At 36.2% G+C, this 20,782-nt stretch overlaps 1 protein-coding gene across 7 annotated transcripts in view; it reads left to right on the forward strand.

Moving 5' to 3' along the window:
* Positions 1 to 20,782, forward strand: part of ITGA4 (integrin subunit alpha 4) — a 463,364-nt gene that overhangs the window by 171,660 nt on the left and 270,922 nt on the right. For 6 of the 7 annotated variants that reach the window (XM_079924117.1, XM_079924112.1, XM_079924113.1 and 3 more), the window contains one exon: positions 16,518 to 16,598. The exons of the other annotated variant lie outside the window; for it this stretch is intronic. The gene's annotated coding sequence lies outside the window, so the exon portion shown is untranslated. The remainder of the gene's footprint in view (positions 1 to 16,517; positions 16,599 to 20,782) is intronic. 7 annotated transcript variants of the gene reach the window in all.

Consider the following 20,782-nt stretch of genomic DNA (forward strand, 5'->3'; position numbering starts at 1 on the left):
GTTTCAAGCATGGAAAAAACCCTTAGGCTGAATCTACTGGTCATGGCAATTAGAACGGGCACCTACAAATCAGAGATTACACAGGGCAAAATGCATTGTCTTGCTATTCCCTAGATGTTACTTGTTTCATAAATATATATGTACATATAGATTCAGACAGAATTGAGGTCTGTCATATATATTGCAAATGTTTATGCCCCCATTTTTCCTTTTTTTAAAAGAAAATTATAATGGTCCTTGTAGTAGAGAAGTTCTACATTTTCATGTAGTCAAATCTACATTTTTTTGTTTGTTTCCATATTTTGTAAAGCTTAAAAAGTCATTTCTGCTTTTCTTCTAAGATTAGGAACAAGACAGGGTATCCACTGTCATCACTCCTGCTCAACATAGTACTAGAAGTCCTAGCAAGAGCATTCAGGAAAGAAAAAGAAATAAAAGTATCAGAATTGGAAAGGAAGGAGTAAAATTGTCTCTATTTGCAGACGACATAATTTTATATATATTGATAGAAAATCCTATAGACTCAACTATAAAACTGTTAGAGCTAATCAATGAATTCAGTAAACTTGTGGGATACAAGATTAGCATACAATAGTTAGTAGCATTTCTATATATTAACAACAGATTTTCAGAAAAAGGGATAAGAAAATTGATCCCATTTGCAATAGCATCAAAAACAATAAAATACTTAGGAATAAATTTAACTAAGGAGGTGAAAGATCTCTATGCAGAAAACTATAAGACATCGATGAAAGAAATTGAAAAAGAAGTAAATGGGAAGGTATCCTGTGTTCATAGGTTAGAAAAATTAATATTATAAAAATGTCAATATAGTAAAAGCCATCTATAGATTCAATGCATCCCCTATCAAGATTATACCGGCATTATTTACAGAGGTAGAAAAACACTCCTAAAATGTATATGGAGTCACAAAAGATCCTGAATAGCCAAAGAAATCCTGAGAAAGAACAAAGCAGGAGACATCACACTTCATGATTTCAAGCTATATTCTAAAGCTATAGTCATCAAAACAGTATAGTACTAGCATAAAAACAGACAAATAGATCAATGGAACAAAATCAAGAACTCAGAAATAAGCCCAAGCATATATGGCCAGCTAATATTTGACAAGGGAGCCAAAAATACTCAACGGAGAAAAGACAGTCTCTTCAATAAATAGCAGTGGGATAATTGAATATTCACATGTAAAAGAATGAAACTGGACCCATATCTTACACTGTTGACCAAAATGGATTAAAAACATAAATATAAGGCCTGAAACCATGAAGTTTCCAGAAGAAAACCTAGGCAGTATGCTCTTTGATATTGGTCTTAGACATATCTTTTTAGATATGTCTCCTTAGGCAAGGGAAACAAAAACAAAAATAAACAAATGGGACTACATCAAACTAAAAATCTTTTGCACAGCAAAGGAAGCCATCAGCAAAATGAAAAGAGAACTTTCTGAATGGGAGAAGATATTTGCAAATTGTATATCTGATAAAGAGTTAATATCCAAAATATATAAAGAACTCATACAACTCAATAGCAAAAGAAAAACACCTGATTAAAAAAATGGGCAGAAGATATTTTCCAAAGAAGAAATACAGATGGCTAACAGGTACTTGAAAAGATGTTCAACATTGCTAATTATTAGGGAAATTAAAATTAAAACCCCAGTGAGATATCATCTCACACCTATCAGGAAAAAAAAAAGATAACAATTGCTTGTGTGGATGTGGAGAAAGGGGAGCCCTTATGCACTGTTGGTGAGATTGTAAATTAGTACAGCCACCATAGAAACAGTATGGTGTTTCCTCAAAAAATTGAAACTAGAACTACCATATGATCCAGCAATTCAACTTTTGGGAACGTATCCAAAGGTAACCAAAACACTAACTTGATAAGCTATCTTCACCCTACGTCCATAGCAACACTATTTACAATAGCCAAGACATGGAAGCAACCTAAGTGTCTATCAGCAGATGATTGGATAAAGAAGTGGTATATAAATACGATGGAATATTATTCAGCCATAAAAAACAAGGAAATTCTACCATTTGTGACAACATGGATGGACCTTGAAGGCATTATGCTAAGTGAAATAACTCAGAGAAAGAAAAATACTGTATGATATCACTTATATGTGGATTCTTAAAGAAAAGCAAACAAACAAACAAACAAAACCCCCCAAACTCATAGAAAAAGAGATCAGACTTGTGGTTACCAGATGCAGAGGATATGGGGAGAAGAATTGGAGGAACGTGGTCAAAAGGTACAAACTTCTCGTTATAAGATAAATAAGTATTAGGGGTATAATGTACAACATGATTATAGTTGACACTGCTGTATGTTATATAGGAAAGGTAAGACAGTAAATCCTGAGTTCTCATCACAAGGAGAAGATATTTTCCTGTTTTCCTTTCTTTTCATTTACTGTGTTTATAGGAGAACATGGATGTTTGCTTGAACCTAAGTGGTAGTCATTTCACAATTTGTGTAAATCAAGCCATCATGCTGTGTACCTTAAAATTCTACAGTGATTTATATGTCAATTATTTCTCAATAAAATTGAAAAAAGAACATATTAAGTGATTTAAAACATCAGAAAAGAAGTCTGTTTCATCGTCAAGGAAGATTATATTCACATCTATTCCTTCAAAAATTTTTATGGCTTAAATTTTTTTTACCTGGAGGCATTTGATATAAAGTATAGTATAGCAATCTAAGATATACGTACGCACACACATGTACTTAACCAAGTCCTGAGCTCAACATATTTTATTGAACAATCCTTTTTTCCCTCACTGATCTGAAGTGTTACCACATCATATGTTAAATTCTTAGTTGTTTGTTTTTGTACTTTCTACTCTGTTCCATTGATATACCTGCATATACCTTTACTAGTTCAACAATATATTTTAAAAGCTAGTTTGTGATATTTTAGTAGCTCTTTAGGCTATTTCCCTCATTGCTCTTATTTTTCAGCATTTCTTGGACCTTTTCATGAGTTTCATTCAGGTGATTTCTAGAATAATTTTTATTCTCTCCAAATTCATTGCCATTCTCTTTGCAATGCATTAAAATTTAAGATTATAATCAATAACCTTTTTAAAAATCCCCCAATGCAAAATCTGTTTCTTCCACAGAGCTTGTTAACACTCATTAATTTAGGGCATGGGAATAATTACCTCTGTCTTCACCCTCCCCATCATCCTATTAAAACCAAAGTGCAATTAAAAATTGCAAAGTAGAATGAAGTGTCAAAGCTTAACTCAATAACAAAAGCCAGGAAAACATGACTTAAATAAGTGACAATTGTACAAAAAAAGTTGTTTTGCTTTATATTGTCTAGATAAGTAATGTACATTTTTATGTGTATATGTATGAATCCTGGGATTCCCTTTCTTCTGATTTCAGAAAGGGTTAGCGATTTTCTGTTATTATAATTATCAAATCCCAAGACTTTAATCCAACTTTTTTAGCCATTTCAATGACTGAACAAATACTTATAGTGTGGAGTTTCATCCGCGCTTCTCCCTTTTCATTTATTTTATGTTTTAATTATATCAAAATTTCTTTGTGTAGCCTTTAAATTGTAGGGATTTTTGTGTTATGTTTCTTCCTCATTTCTTATGTTTTGGTTATATCAAAATGTCTTTATGTTACCTCTAAATTGTAGAGTTTTGTTAATAATATTTATTATCCTGTCAAGCCTAAATTTATAAAAATGACTCCAGTAATCAATAGATTCTTCTTCTCCAGTGAGGATGTATGGATAGGTAGATTAATAGATTTCTTTTGAACCTAATCTTTTCTCTCAAGAACTATCTATGCTTGTAACTTGACAATGAAAATTGAATATCGTGGTTACTGGAGGGACCTTGGTGTCTTGGATTTTGCAGAGTCTCCTCCAGTGACTTTGTGTACCATGAAGAGCCCAGGTCATCACACTGGTTACTTTGCCATTCTCATCCTGTGTGCTCTCCAGATACACAGAGTTGAGTGAATTCAAAGAGACAGTGGAGGGGCAGATGATTTGGGAGGTGTGTTGTAAACTCATCTGTAAGAACCATGTAAGTTTATAACCATTCAGCTTTGAGCTCACAAGCAAAGTAAAGGATCCAGCTGTTTGATACTTATACACTTTCACTGCTCTAGACATTTCTCCTGGCTTAGTATTGGGAAATGAAGGAACAGACCAACCCAAACTGGAAGGGAGAGAAAATGCTGAATGCCAAAGAATACCTTCACCTGAAGAGAGCCAGAATTGGCTGTGCCACCTTTAGGTGCTATCGGTTGCAGGCAAACGATTATACGGTTTCATGCATCTATAAGAACTTCTATGACTGTTTTCGTCTAAAATATTTTTACGCTAATCCTCAGAATATTGAATTTTACAAAAAAATTAAGTATTTCTTCATATAAGGTTATGTTCTGTGATTTTAGCACCCTAAGTTATTTTTAATGAAAGAATTGTGTTGTAAATTTTAACTCATGGCAGTAAATTAGCAAAAGCTGCATTTATCTCGTATTATCATAACCACCCACATTTAACACATGTTCAGCAAAAGATTTAGAAACTGTTTTGGAAGTTCTCATTAGTTGAGATAAATTAGCAGGATATTTACAGATGATATTAAATTGTTCAAGTACATATTTTCTTTCTTGATCATTTTATAGAGGTCTCATAAATATCAATGGCTGGCTTGCTTGTTCTTTGGGAAGTTCTTATGGGTATCAGTAACACCAAAGCCCAAAATTTTCATGCTTCTAAATGTCAGAGCAGTTGACTGGCCAGATGGTGTTCTGAGCAAACACAGACTCCAACCCATTTGATGAGCCTCACCTCATCTCCAAGGTCCTCTTGGTTTTGAAGTAGCTTATGGGATCTGTATAGACTAGACTGGTATTTCCCAAGGGATCTAATTTGTTATGGGATATCTATCTCCTAGCCCAGGGAGCCTCTCAGAGCTTAATTCATATATAGAAGTCAGGGAATAAGTTTTAAATAAAGTCCCATTTGTTTATTTTTGTTTTGATTTCCATTCCTCTAGGAGGTGGGTCAAAAAGGATCTTGCTGTGATTTATGTCATAGAGTGTTCTGCCTGTTTTCCTCTAAGAGTTTTATAGTGTCTGGCCTTACATTTAGGTCTTTAATCCATTTTGAGTTTATTTTTGTGTATGGTGTTAGGGAGTGTTCTAATTTCATTCTTTTACATGTAGCTGTCCAGTTTTCCCCCAAAAAGGGGTTCTAGGGGCAGGACAGGAATAAAGACAGAGATGTAGAGAGTGGACTTGAGGACACGGGGAAGAGGAAGGGTAAGCTGGGACGAAATGAGAGAGTGGCATGGACTTATATATATACTACTAGATGTAAAATAGCTAGCTAGTGGGAAGCAGCTGCCTGGCACAGGGAGATCAGCTCGCTGCTTTGCGACCACCTAGAGGGGTGTGATAAGGAGGATGGGAGGGAGACGCAAGAGGGAGGGGATGTAGGGATAACCTTATGCATATAGCTGATTCACTTTGTTATACAGCAGAAACTAACAGAACACTGTAAAGCAAATATACTCCAATAAAGATGTTAAAAAAGGTCAGGGAATATGTAGAAGGTGAATAATTGAGAGGGTATTTAGAAAGTACGATTATGTTTACCATGGATTCTTTTAATCCAAATCCAGTCCCTGGTATGCATGCCTCCTTCTTCATCAGACCTGACTCGTTCTTTCAGGAACCCAAAAGATTCAAGACAGGGCAAGGCTAGATTCTAAATCTGCTGGGAGTTACAGAACACTACAACTAATTTTAGAACTTGTAAACACTCTGTGAATGGGGGTGTGAGCACTCAGAAATCAAATACACTGTTTACTGACTATCATGTCTACCCTGAGGATCGCCTTCCAGAAAAGCAAATCATAAAGTCTAACTTGAGATATTCAGAGGAGAGGTTTCACGTATTGAAGAAGGGAAGAGTAAGAACACTTTTGGGAATGTATAGTTTGACTGATCATGAGAGTCATGAATTGCTTGAACTGTCTTATAAGCAATATAAGGAGATCAATTGAAGATTAGGATTAAGAACTAAGTGCGAAGATGGTATAAAAGTGGATTAAAGTTTACGTGGGATTGAGTGCCGGCACCACTTAGAGGCAGACAGACAAGTGCAGGTGAATCTCACAGAATCATCCAGGTGAAGGTGATGTGTGCCTGAAAGAGAGAGAGAAACCCAGGGATCATTATGAAGATTCAGTAGGGGTGGCAAGTAATTGCTTATAAGAACAAGGATGAGAGTGGATGTGAGCTCTACCATGACATTTTGAGTAAGGGAAATTAAGATAGCAAAAATGTTACTGAAAATTATAGGCTCTAGCTGGAAGGGTTTTGGCTGTGGGCACAGGTGGCGGCTTTAAGCAAATAACCCTGGGAAGTGTTCCACAGAAAGGTGTCAGATATCAAGACAGTGGGGTAACTTTCTCATTACTTGCCAGTGTGTCACTCTGAGAAGGCACAGGCTAGAAAAGTAAGGAAAAGGACAAATCCTCATGTGATGACACTCTGGAGTGACTGGGACCCTGAAAGGAAGCACTAAGTTAGGATGTGGATGCAGAATGAAAGGGAGGACATACTGGGAAGCAGAGTACATGCTTCACCCTCGTGGCAAGAGAAACCCTGACCAGTAGCATCTGAATTAAAGGGTTATACAGGGTTATCAGTCAGAGTCAGGGAACGCAGAAGCCAATGTGACTATTTCAAACAGAGGGAATTTAATACTGGACACAGTTTACACAGGTGATGTAAGGGGCAAGGAGACCAGCAGGAAATGGTGAGCAAACCCAGAGATTAACCACAGCAGGAAACCACCAGACCCCTAGGGCTGGAAGGACTTAGAGGAGGTGGTGGTACCAGAGCTAAGAAGCTGGGACTGTGCAGTGGAAGCTGGAACCACAGAGCGAGGGGCTGCCTGCTGGGAGCTGGAATCAGGGCAGAGAGTGGTCAGTGCTGATGACAGTGTCACTGGTGGCAGAGACAGGGGGACGAACACCCTGGCCTCACTCCTTAGCCTGTCATCCAGCCCCCCATCATTGCTTCCTGTTGGCCAAGCCGACCTGCAGGCTAGAGGGCAAAGGAGCCTGGGAGATGTGATTTCCTGGAACACAGAGGAGAGGAAGGGCAGGACTGGAGCGGATCTGAACAGAAAGAGGCACAAACAGCCAGCTCATCTTACCTTATGCAAATATAGAGTATTTTGAAGTTTTGAGGGCTGTCTCCCAAGAAACTTTGGAACATAAATGTAGATGAAAATGTTGATTTTTTTTCCCTCTGTAACTATATCTCCAACAATATTGCAAATGATATTGAAAATTAGAGAATTTAATGGCCATCTAATATGGTGCTCAGGGGCCCGACTAGCCTTCACTCTCCCCTCCCCTCCATTTCTTTACCTTGTTGTTATCACCATGTACTTCTTATCTATTTATCACAAAGCTGGGCATCTGCAAAACGACAGTAGCTCTGCCATTTTAAAAAGAACAGATGAAAGTTCTCCAGGACACAAGAGTGCTTTTGAAAACTGTGCTCCCCCTCTTTCGTAATTACGACTGAACTTTATTTTGTATTTTGCAAACAGTTTATGATCTCCTGGCTAGAGGACTGAAAAATGTTCATAGTTTTAGATGCTTTGCTTTGACTTTCTATGGGTCTCTTGGAAAGTCATTTATTCTATCAGGAACTGTGCAAACTTTCATAGAAATAAGGAGCAGAAGCCAAAGGCAGAGAAAGGGGGATACAAACAGGAGCACCATGTTGCCCCCAATAAAGGAATCAGTGTTCCCTGTGTAACTTGCCCCTTTTTGTAGCACCATGGGACTGAGTCTTGTGTTTGGTGGAAAATAATAATAATTAACATGTATTGAGTACTTGCTATTTGCCAGATAAAATTGTAAATTCTTCACATGTGTTACCTCATTTAATCCTTGAAACAAACCTATGAGGGTGGTTGGTATTCTTATAACGCTGTTTTACAGGTGAAGTAAACTAAGGAGCAGAGGGGAATTTGTCCACAGTCAAATACTTGGTACGTGGCAGAGACAGCATTTGAGCCTTGCAGCTTGTCCCCAGAGCCCACGCCGTACCCATCTCAGGTCGTCTCAGACGCGGAGGCCTAGAGGGCTAGTAACGCACCCACAGCTGCATCAGAGCAGCGGTGCTGGTATTGGGAGGAGGTGCGTAAGTGAGGCCCTTCTAATTCTGTTTGGGCACATGTGCTCGAACAGCTACCAACAGTGGGGGAAGAAGATTTCTGGTGTCCACATGGGAGGCAGGAGGGAGTAGTGGTCAGGTGTATGGAGTCTGGTCAGTTTGACCTGGCTTCTTAGGTATTTTGCCTAGATTTGGGGTGTTAGTTACTTCATCTATAAAATAGTAATGTGTATCCACCTCACAGGGCAGTTGTAAGAAATAAGTGAAATAATATAAGGAAAGGCCTTGTCAACTCAATGCAGAGTTGTTATAATTATTACTATTATTGTTATTGTACAGTAGAGGAGAGGATCAATTTGGAATCCAGATTATCCCCTTCCTCTATTAGTAGGACAAACCCTAATTAACCACTGATTCATCCCCCAAATCCATTGTGTGTGTGTATATACATTGATACATAATACACTGTATCTTCTTTATCCATTCATCTGCTGATGGAAACTTAGGTTGTTTCCATATCTTGGCTATTGTGAATAATACTGCAGTGAACATGGGAGTGCACATCTCTCTTCTTGAGGAATACGGTTTCCACTTCAGTCCTTTCAGTCTCTGGCCCAGCTCCTCTGCTCTGCTGAATTCTAGCTGGAAGCTATTTTCCCTGGGCAGATTGATCACTGCCCAAGTAAACTATGCATTGCGGAGGCCTTCACTGAAAAGAGATCTTCAATGAGATACGTACCGCTATTCAGTTTTGCTGTTAAATAAGGGCAGGAGAGTTCTGAATTTACACCCAACCTACCATAGCCTTTGGAATGGCTGTTTAATGGACCATTAAGTATGTGCATGCAAATATAAAGCTCTCTTTAGTGAGTTGAGAAAATACCACCAAACAATGCTAGCTTCTCCCAGCCACCAGGGGAATAAGCATGTTTTGAATGAATCAAAATCTTTACTAACTCCTTCCCTCTGTGGGAGATCCTGTTACCTCAAAGGAGGTGGGACACCCAAAACTCTTAGCTCAGAACACACACACACAAACCAGATTTCACCTTTTTATTTCTTTTCCAATTCACAGATACTATGGAAATTGGCAAGATGAATTCAAGGAAAAAAAAAATCGAATTTCTTGAATTTTTATGTGTACATTCTGATAAAGATAAATGTGATAGAAAAGTGAACACGTTTTGAATCAATGGTCCATAAATACTCTCTTGCCATTGTCATTTGGCAATAGGGTTTGATGAGAGTGTGTGAGTATATATTAAATAGTGTGGTGAGAACCATCCCGAGGGGGGAAACAGAAGGAAATGCAAAGCCCCAACCTTTTAGATTTGTGTCTGCAGAGGGTCTCTGTGACAGTGTGGCAAGGCTCCAGGCTTTAAGCACTTGGCCTTTGCAGTTGGATTTTAAAAGATCCCAAGACATAAATTCTGGTTGCAATTAGAGCTAGTGAAAAGAAAAATACCCTAGGAGTTATTAATATGTAAATCTAGTAATTGGGGAAATTGAATGATTTCAGTTTAGGGTTTCTGAATTTATGCAATCTAATTTTGACCAAAATGACATCACACTTCGACAGTTCTGCATAAATTGACAGCAAATTGCATAATGTTTCCTTAAAAATTTGTACAGAAAAAGAGTGCTTAAAGAGAGCAAGACAGGAACACACATGTGGCTACAATGCATCATACCAGAGATCCGCATAGTCTGAACTCTCATTCCCAAAGGGGTCAGTGTCATATGTTTGGGTAGAAAAGAACATAGTAACAAAGGAAATTACGTCTTTACAAATGGGGCAGAATGGTCCCTTTAGATGTGTTCTCTTCTATCTTTGTCAAACTTAGAATATTTTATCTCAATACTGGTATAAGCAGAATACCCAGTTTTTCTTATCTCTGCCAGTTGTCCCGCCATTGAGAAGGGTAGTGTTGATAGGTGGAAACGTTTCTTGGAAATGCTCAGTGGCCAAGCCTGCAGACACAGCTGGAACCAGTCGTGAAATGGGATACATGGCTAATCAGTTTACAATACGGACATGAGATTTGACTGCTGTTGTCCTGCTTACAAGCACTGAAAACAATCTCGAGCAACCTGAAATAATTGATTTGTTTTGAAACCTAGTCACACAGTTCTTTTGCCTGACTAAAATAATAAATTGGGATAGTTAGCAGGCTGCATTAATCAGTTCATATCCTCTTAGTACCGGAAACCTCGAGGGGCACTCCATATCCTTTTCTCATGCTGAAACCTGCTTGAATCAAATATTCGTTCAGGCCCAGATTCATCAGTCCAATTACCTGTCTTTGACAGTCACACGAAGAGCAGATTTGTGAAGAAGAGCATGGCTTTTGCAAAGCTAAGAATTGTTTTAATAGATCTTGCTTTACCTTAATAATCTTTTGTGAATGTGCCATGTACCTAAACGTGATTGTTTTTACGTAGCTATGTGTATTTAAGGTTCATTACGGTTATGCCTCTTTGTAAAGAGGTATGCCTCTTGGTTTTTAAAAACCTAGCTAGTTAAAGCGCCACGAGTGTCATCTGATTTGAATATTCAAGATTTGGCAAACAAGTTCATGTGAGTCAATTTAGGAAATCAGTATTGGTCTTGGAGTAAGAAAACTTGGGTTTGAATCTTAGCTTTGCCACGGATAAGTTGGCTGACTAGGAGCGAGGAATTCAAATTCTGAGCCTCATTTTGTTTTGAAACTTCAAGTTAGTAATCCCTACCATATCTTGATTCGTTTTTTTCTTTCATTTATCCAATATTTATTGAACATTTACTACATGTTAGACCCTTCAGTAGATTCTAGTGATTTAAAGAGTGAATAATATCTCAGGACCTATAATCCAGGGACTCATCCATAAGTAGAGGTATGTTGTAAAAAAGTAATTAGTGCACCGCTATGAGGGATATCATAATTGAGATAGGACCAAAATGCCAGGAAATTGAAAGCAAAAGTGAATTTATTTCTCTGTTTTGGGGGAAAGTTTCAAAACAGAGGTAACATGTAATATATCCCAAAGAACCAAAAAGAGGATGAACAGGCATGGAGATAGGAAAGAGCGTGGCTTACTGAGAGAATTGTGAAAACACTGTGTAATTGTTATACCATATGGGGGATGGAGTGAGAGGAAACAGGCATCCCTTTACCATGGAAGTCTAACAATCATATCCATTGTGTCCCACATTGCCTTTAGGCTTATCTATCCTTTCAGAGAAATCCAGTGAATTATTCAAGCATTTTTTTTCCTTAAAAATATGTTCCCACTTTTCATATTTTTTTGTGTGTGTTTGTGCTTAAATGTTCAATAGTGCTTCTTTTTATTATGGATTCAACTAGACTTTCAGGTACGGGGAGAAGACTCACCAATGTTTATTTTCCAGAGTTTTCCTTGGAAAGTATCTTAGGGTTGGGAGTTATGCTGGCCATTTATCATTTTCTTCTGACATGGTGGTCCAAACCGCAAAGATACGTATGTTGTCCAATGATTCTACAGTTCCAATATCTAGTCCTCACAGTGTTCTTAGGTGGATGCTTTTCAGCCCCATTCTGTGAACATTCAGGTGGCAAAAATTTATCCATAGCCGTGTGACCCAAGAAAATTCTGTGTAGACGAGAAATTTTATCTAGGTCTTAAAGGATAAATAGAAAGTAAGTGGGCATTCCAGACAGAGGAAACCTCATAAATAAGGTACAGAGGCAAAGAAACTCAGGGCAGGGAACATGCAGGTGGATAGAGTAAATATATTCATTGAATGGGAAATCAGGATGGCCTACTTGCATTTGGGCTTTATTCAATAGGTAGTTTGGGGTAAGTAAAGATTTTACATCATAGAAATAGGACTAGAATTGTTCTCTAGGAAAATGAATCATAAATCTGGCTGCAGAGGGAAGATTGGGGATAGGGAATCCAGCTAGTGAATATTTAGAGAATAAACACATGGTAAGAGGGAGGGCTTGAACTGTGATTGCATTGTTGAAAACAAAGAGAAGGAAACAAATTAGAGATACATTCTGGAAGTGGAATCAATTACCAAGTAACTAATGGTGGGGGAAGAGGGGGCTAAAATGATTCCAAGCTTCAGAACTGAAGTGATGCTAGTTCCATTAATGGAAACTGAGAGCACAGAAGGAGGGGGAAGAGAATGTTTCAGGGAGAATATGATGAGTTAATTAGCTACACCTTTGCAATGCAAGTAGAGATAATAGACTACTTATAAAATTAGATATGTGGGTCGGAGGAAATAAAACCTTTGCAATTGCCTGACATTTGTGTCTGCTGCTTTTCTGGTTTTTGACTATAATAGACTAAAATGAAAGGTGAATTATGATTACAAACCTATCCTCCCAAGTTTACTGTGAATTAAGTACAATATTGTTCTAATCTAATCATACAATACCCTCATCAGCGTAGCCTCTTTTCCCACTAATATGTTTTCCCTCACCTGGCTCTCTAACTCAGCAGTCTCAATTAGATCCTCAGCAAATAGAGAATCTCTGTCTCTCCCCTTTACCCCTGTGTGACAGCTGGAAAAGATGATTCGTTCTGAACCCAGATAACTTCTGTGTCTTTCTCTTTCTGAAGTCCCATAATTAATCTTTTGCAGTCTGACAATAATTCTACTGTCTTCATTTCCCAGACACAAACTCATATGGCTTTGCAACACTTCAGATAACTTACTGCTAAGTTAAAAAGGAATGGAGGTATTCTTTCAGGCTTCCCTAGTTTCGCCGTGTGCTGTCAGGTCAACATTCTCAACACAACTAAGCAGGGACAGATGGTGCCCGTTCCCTCAGTGACAGAATCATCCAGCAATGTCAAAGGCATTTACATTCTTGAGAGAGAGATGTTTTATGACTACAAGTTTCCCACCATGTGTATTCCACAATACAGAAATGAAAGTCTAAAAACAATTCATGTCCAGTTATGTTAAACTTTAATTACATGAATCATTAAGAAATAAACTCAATTACATTGCTTTATTATTACTATTTTTCCTCTTTAACATCTTTATTGGGGTATAATTGCTTTACAATGGTGTGTTAGTTTCTGCTTTATAGCAAAGTGAATCAGTTATACATATACATATGTTCCCATATCTCTTCCCTCTTGTGTCTCCCTCCCTCCCACCCTCCCTATCCCACCCCTCCAGGCGGTCACAAAGCACCCAGCCGATATCCCTGTGCCATGCGGCTGCTTCCCACTAGCTATCTACCTTATGTACATTGCTTTATTATTGAGTTTCCAAGGACCCTTTCTAGAAGGACATTAGTGTGCTTGAGTTGAAGGTAGCTATACTAATGATTATGCAAAATTCAAAATTGGACACAAAGTTCTATAATGAATCTTAGGTATTTTAAACCACTGTATTAAAACTGAAAAAGGAAAATGAAATGTTGTTCAGGAAAATGTTCACTAATTTAGATAACATAAACTATATCTTATATTTCCTTAATTAGTTTTCTTATCCCTTATATATTACTGCATTCAATTTATGTTTATTGTTCATATAAACGTGGCCATAAATCATCTGCTTAAATAACATGTAAGTTTAATAATAAAGATATTGTAAATTTTCCCATCCTAACCATTTCCTTTTCTTCTTTAAGGATACCTAGTATTAATTTTTTTTTTTTTTTTCTTTTTGCGGTACGTGGGCCTCTCACTGTTGTGTCCTCTCCCGCTGTGGAGCAAAGGCTCCGGACGTGCAGGCTCAGCGGCCATGGCTCACAGGCCCAGCCACTCCGCGGCATGTGGGAGCTTCCCGGACCGGGGCATGAACCCATGTCCCCTGCATCAGCAGGCAGGCTCTCAACCACTGCGCCACCAGGGAAGCCCCCTAGTATTAATTTTTAAAATATAATTTGAAACTCTTGAAGAATCTGGTGACTTGAATTTCAGTCCCAATTCTGGCACTATTTGCAAAATCTTTGCCAACTTGCTTGTTTTCTCTGAACCTCAGATTCCTCCTGTATAGAGGGCAAAGGTTATTAAGCTAAGCTGTCTCCATTTTTGAAATTCTATTGCTAAAAATAAAAAAGAAATTCTGTTGTATGGTATGATCAGATGAAAATAGTAAACAGATAATGATATAATAATAAAATAAAGTTTAGTGATTATATATAAAAATTTTATTTTTCCTCATTAAAGTCATATATATTTTGGTTTACAAAAATAAAGTAAAAAAACTGTAAAGTTGAAAATGAGAATATTTTAATCTTGAAAATACTAGACATCTCCATATATTCTATATTTTGGCTGGGATGTTGATTGGAATTGCTCTGAATCTATAGGTCAGTTTTTAAAATAGTTTTATTGAGATATATTGTACGTATCATACCATTTGCCCACTTGAAGTGTCAATTCTGTATGTTCAGAGTTAAACTACCATCACCATAATACATTTTAGAACTTTTCAACACCCCACAAAGAAACTTGACACCCTTTAGTCAGCACTCTCAACCTCCCAATCCCCAACTCTGTGTAACCACTTATCTCTCGTCTATAAATTTTCCTATTCTGGACATTTCATATAAATGGAATAATGTAATAGATGGTCCTTTATTATCGGTTTCTTTGGCTTAGCATATTTTCAAGGTTCATCTGTGTTGTAGAATGTATCAGTACTTCTTTTTTTTATTGCTAAAAGATTTGGCTTTAAGGATACACAACACTTTATTCATTCATCAGTTGGTAGACATTGGGTTGCTTTCACTTTTTAGTTGTTATTCGAATAACACTGCTGTGAACATCATGTATGAGTTTTTTGTGGACGTATATTTTTATTTCTCTTGGGTATATACCTAAGAGTGTCATTGCTGGGTCATTTGATAACTCTATGTTTAACCTTTTGAGGAACCACCAAATTCTTTTCCAAAGCAAGTGCTTCATTTTACAGTCCTGTCAGTGTTTGAGGGTTCCAGTTTTTCCACATCTTCATCAACACTTGTTTTTTTCCATTTTTTGGTTATAGCTATTCTAGTGGTTGTGAAATTATATCTCATTGTGGTTTTGATTTGCATTTACTTGATGGCTAATGATGTTGAACACCTTTTCATGTGTTTATTGACCTTTTGAATATTTTCTTTGGAGAAATGTCTGTTCAGATCCTTTAACCCATTTTTTAATTGGTCTATTTTTCTTTTGGTTGTTTAGTTATAATAGTTCTTTATATATTCCAGATACAAGCCCCTTATTACATAAATGATTTGAAATAATTTTCTCCCATTCTTTGGGTTGTCTTTTCATTTTATTCATGTTGTTTTTTAAAATGCAAATTTAAAAAAAATTTGATGATGTCCAATTTATCTTTCTGTTATTGTTGTTGCTTGTCCTTTTTGTTTCATATCTAAGAAAGAGTTGCATAACCCAAGGTCACAAACATGCACACCTGTGTTATTATAAGTTTCATAGTTTCAGATCTTACATTTAGGTTTTTGATACATTTTGAGTAAATATGTGTATATGGTATGATGTTCGGATCAAACTTCATTTTTTGAGGGGATATACAGTTGTCCCAGCACCATTTATTGAAAAGAGTATTTTTTCTCCATTAAATTGCTTTGAAACACTTGCTGAAAATCAGATGATCATAAGTATAAAGGTTTATTTCTCGACTCTCAATTTTATTCCATTTATCAGTAAGTCAGTCCTTATGCTAGTACCACACAGTCTTGATTACTTTAGCTTTGTAGTATGTTTTAATATTGGGAAGTATGCATCCTCCAATTTTGAACTTTTTCACAGTTGTTTTGACTATTCTGGTCCCTTCAGTTTTAGACCATAGGGATTTTAGAATTAACTTGTCAATTTCTGCAAAAAAGTAAGTTGGTATTTTTATAAGGATTGCATTGAATATGTAGACTGTTTGGGGGAGTATTGCCGTCTTAAAAATATTGTCTTCTGATCCATGATAATAGAATATCTTTTCATTTATTTAAGTCTTCTTTAATTTCCTTCAACCATGTTTTGTACTTTTCAGAGTATAATTTTCACTCCTTTTGTTAAATTTATTTTAAAATATTTTATTCTCTTTGATGTGTGTAATTGATGTGTGTGTGATTGAATTGTTTTCTTAGCTTCAGGAATGTTCAGGATGTTCACTGACAGTATGTAGAAATGCAATTAATTTTTGTATATAGGTCTTGTATTCTGCAATTTTATTGAGCCTGTTTATTAGCTCTAATAGTTGTCTCTGTGTGTGTGTGTGTTCATTAGGATTCTCTATCTACAAGATTATATTATCTGCAAGTAGAGATAGTTTCACTTCTTTCTTTCCAATTTGGATGACTTTTCTTTTTCTTGCCTAGTTGCCCTGGCAAGCACCTCAAGCATAATATTGAATAGAAGTTGTGACGTCAGCCATCCTTGTCTTGTTCCTGATGTTCAGGGTAAGAATTCAGTCTTTTGCTATTAAATATGATATTAGCTGTGGGTGTTTTTTTCTTTGTAGCTGCTCTTTCTGAAGTTGAGGAAATTTCCTCCTATTCTTATGTTGTTTAGTGTTTTTATCATGAAAGGGTGTTGAATTTTGTCAAGTGCAATTTTGCATCTATTGAGATAAGTGTGGGTTTTTGTCCTTTATTCTATTCATATAGAATATTACATTAATTCATTTTTGGATATAGAAACAGCCTTTCATCTCCTAGATAAATTTCATTATATGTATTGCTTTATTTTTATTTGCCAGTATTTTGTTGAGAGTTTTTTTGTCTATATTCATAAGAGATATTGGTCTGTAATTTTCATTTCTTGTGACGTCTTTGTCTGGTTTTGTTATCAAGATAATGCTGACCACATTAAATGAGTTATGAAGTGTTCTCTTTTCTGTTTTTTTGGGAAGTTTGTGAAGAACTGGTGAAGTTCTTTAAATGTTTAGTAGAATTCATTGGTGAAGGTATTTGGGCCTGGAGTTTTCTTTGTATATAGTTTTAAAATTACTGATTCAATCTCTTATTATAAATCTATTCAGATTTTCTATTTCTTCTTGAGTCACTTTTTATAATTTTTATCTTTTAAGAAGTTTTTCCCATTTCATGTAAATTATTTAATTTGTTGTCATATAGTTGCCTTTAGTATTCCCTTATAAAACTTTATTTCTGTAAAATCAGTAGTAATGTTCCTTTTTTAGTTCTCAATTTTAATAATTTGAGTTTTCTTTCTTTTTTTTTCTAATCTGTCTAGCTAGAATTTTCTCAATTTTATTGATCTTTTCAGAGAGCTAAGTTTGGGGTTTATTGATTTTCTCTATTGTTTTTACATTTTCTACTTCATTAATTTCCACTCTAATTCTTATCATTTCCTTTCTTCTGCTCTTGATTCAAAGTTCTTCTTTTCCCCCTATCTTAACATGGAAAATTACATTGTTGATTTGAGATCTTTCTTCTTTTTTGATGTTGGTGTTTGCACTACAGATTTCCCTCTGAGCACCTCTTAAGTTAAACCTCATGAGTTTTTGTATGCTATGTGTTCATTTACATTCATCTCTAAGTATTTTCTAATTGTCCTTATCATTTATTCTTTGATCTCCTTGTTATTTTGTACTATGTTGTTTAATTTGCATATGTGTGTAAATATGTATAGATGAGTTTTGAGGGAATTGATGTCTTAATATTGAGCTTTCTAATCCATTAAAATGGTAACTCTTTCCATTTATTTATGTCTTCTTTGATTTCTTCCATCAGTGTTTTGTAGTTTTCAATGGACAGATCTTATGTATATTTGTAAGATTTATATAAAAAAGTATTTTGTGTTTTTGGATCTATTGTAAATTGTATTTTTATTTCAATTTCTAATTATTGCTAGTATATAAACTTGTGATTGATTTTTGGCTATTTTGCCTATATCCTGCAACTTTGCTAACTCAACTTAGCCATTATAGTAGCTTTTTAATAGATTCTTAGGATTTTTTATGTAGACAATCATGTCATCTGAAAAAAGAGACTTTTCTTTCTTCCTTTCAATTATGGGTGCCTTTTCTTACTTTTCTTATTGCACTGGCTAAGACTTCCAGTACAATTTTGAATAAAAGTTGTGAAAGTGTATATCTTTGCTTTTGTTCTGTGTCTTAGGGGGAAAACGCTCATTCTCTCACTAAGTATAATGTTGGTTATACATTTTTTTCTAGATATTTTTATCACATTGATGATGTTTCTTTCCATTCCTATTTGTGGGGAGTTTATATCATGAACAAATGTTGAATTTTTGAAAGACATTTTCTACATCTATTGAGATGATTATATGATTTTCATCTTTCGTGTATAGATATGGTGAATTTTGTTAATTGATGTTTTAAAACTTTATTTCATTTATTTATTTAATTTTGGGTGCATTGGGTCTTTGTTGCTGTGTGCAGGCTTTCTCTACTTGTGGCGAACAGGGGCTACTCTTCTTTGCGGCGAGTGGGCTTCTCCTTGTGATGGCTTCTCTTGTTGTGGAGCACGAGCTCTAGGCGCATGCCTAGAGCTTCAGTAGTTGTGGCATGTGGGCTCAGTAGTTGTGGCTCGTGGGCTCTAGAGTGCAGGCTTAGTAGTTTTGGTGCCCGGGCTTAGTTGCTCCACGGCATGTGAGATCTTCCCGGACCAGGGCTCAAACCCATGTCCCCTGCACTGGGAGGCAGATTCTTAACCACTGCGCCACCAGGTAAGTTCCTTGTTGATTGATTTTTGAACCAGTCTTGCATTTTTGAGATAATGCTTCACTTGGTCATGATATAGTTTATCTCCTTTATATATTGTTGGATTAGATTTGCTATTATTTTTGAAGTTTTTGTGTCTACATTTATAAAAGAAAGTTACCTGTAGTTTTCTTGTAATGTTGTTTTCACTTGGGATGTCAGGGGGATGTTAACTTCATAGAATGAGTTTCAATTTTCCGGAAGAATTTGTGTGGAATTGGCGTAGTCTCTTTAAAATTTTTTGTTGGAATTCAACAGTGAAGTCATCTAATGCTAAAGTTTTCTTTGTGGTGAGATTTTTAAACTACGAGTTCATTTCATTTTATATATATATATATATATATATATATATATATATATACACATACATATAGCTAATTAGGTTAGCATTTCTTCTTCAGTGATTTTTAATTGTTTTGTGGTAAAGGGATTTATCTGATTCATTTAGATCCTCAATTTTATTGACTTAAAATTTTCATTATCCACATAATCCTTTTAATAACCTAGAATCTACAGAGATGCTCCTTCTCGTATTCCTAGTATTGGTAATTTATGTCTTTTTTTTTCATAACAGTCTAACTAGAAGTTAATCATTTTGATAGATCTTGTCAAAGAATTATCTTTGGGAGTCATTGAGAAGCATACGTTAGGTATTAGAGTGAAAAGAGAATGGCCTTGCTGCAAATTTGCATAATTTCATGGTTAGGAGATTAATGATATATGAGGGGAATGCCCTGAAAGAGAAGCTTCTGCTCGTATTTTATATATCTGGAGTCAATTATTTTAGCTTTTAATATGGAGGAAAAATACATCACTTTATAATCAAAAGGCAAGGAGGGTTCTATCTTCTTTTAAAAACAATAACAACACTCATAATATACTCTCTTTTAGAAGATGATTTGCTGAAAACAGCAATGAAACAAACCACCTAAGGCCTTCTGTAAATCTAACTTCAAATAATAGCTCCAAGAGGGAAATGTTAATTGTGTTATTTCAGACTCCTCAGAATCAAATGTGTTCCTCGTGTTCAGGGAACCATAGTCTCTAGATAACTGTCTGTTCTCTAAAAATATTATCATACAAAGTACTTGCCATACTGCAGGTTAGGAAACATAACCGTAATTTAATATAGGAAAATTTACAATTGAACTATAACAATAGAAGAAATATTGCAATCATACTTGTAAAACACATGCAAATTAAGTATTTTTAAAGGAGGATGAATAGAGTCCCTTTTCTCTCAGGATGGTATAGAATCTGCAGCATCTTCTTTGCTCATTCCCTCATTAAAGGAGATATCTTTTCTGACTTGTCTAGAAGGTTGGTTATTTGACCTGGTGAGCAAGCAGGCACAGAACCAGCCTCTCTAGAGCAGTCCTGCGGGCAGGGAGTTTATACAAAAAGTTGAGAATATAAAAAGTTGAGAACAGCAAAAGTGACCATTTCTAAGTATCTGACAGGCTTCTCATCCCAATCAGATGGTATCTGTGCATCCTCTGGGGCTCTGAAGCTTGTTGCTGCACTGGAAGTCTCCTACTCTGTCCCCAGCTCTGGAGAGCTGCTCCTTCAGAGATGAATTCTTGTGTTCTTTGCCTGTACCTTTTGCTCTTGGCATCTTTCCTTCAGTCACTATCCACCTTGTGACAGCCTTGCACGAGGATAGATATGGACCCAGAAAACATACTCATTACATATTTGTGAACTGACCAGTGTGCAAGGAGGTTTCTTTAAAAGGGAATCACAGAGTGCTGTAGAGATTGCCGCTGAGGCTGGATAAACCCGTCTTTCCTTTCCTTTGTCCTTTGTACATTTTCATATGGTTGCAAAACCTCTTCCTGTAGGAGGAGGCCTCCTTTGGATTTCCGCAAGTGATCTGCTTTCTCTGGGAGAATAACATGT

Source organism: Stenella coeruleoalba (genome assembly GCF_951394435.1).
Source record: "Stenella coeruleoalba genome assembly, chromosome: 6".
Lineage (NCBI taxonomy): Eukaryota > Metazoa > Chordata > Mammalia > Artiodactyla > Delphinidae > Stenella > Stenella coeruleoalba.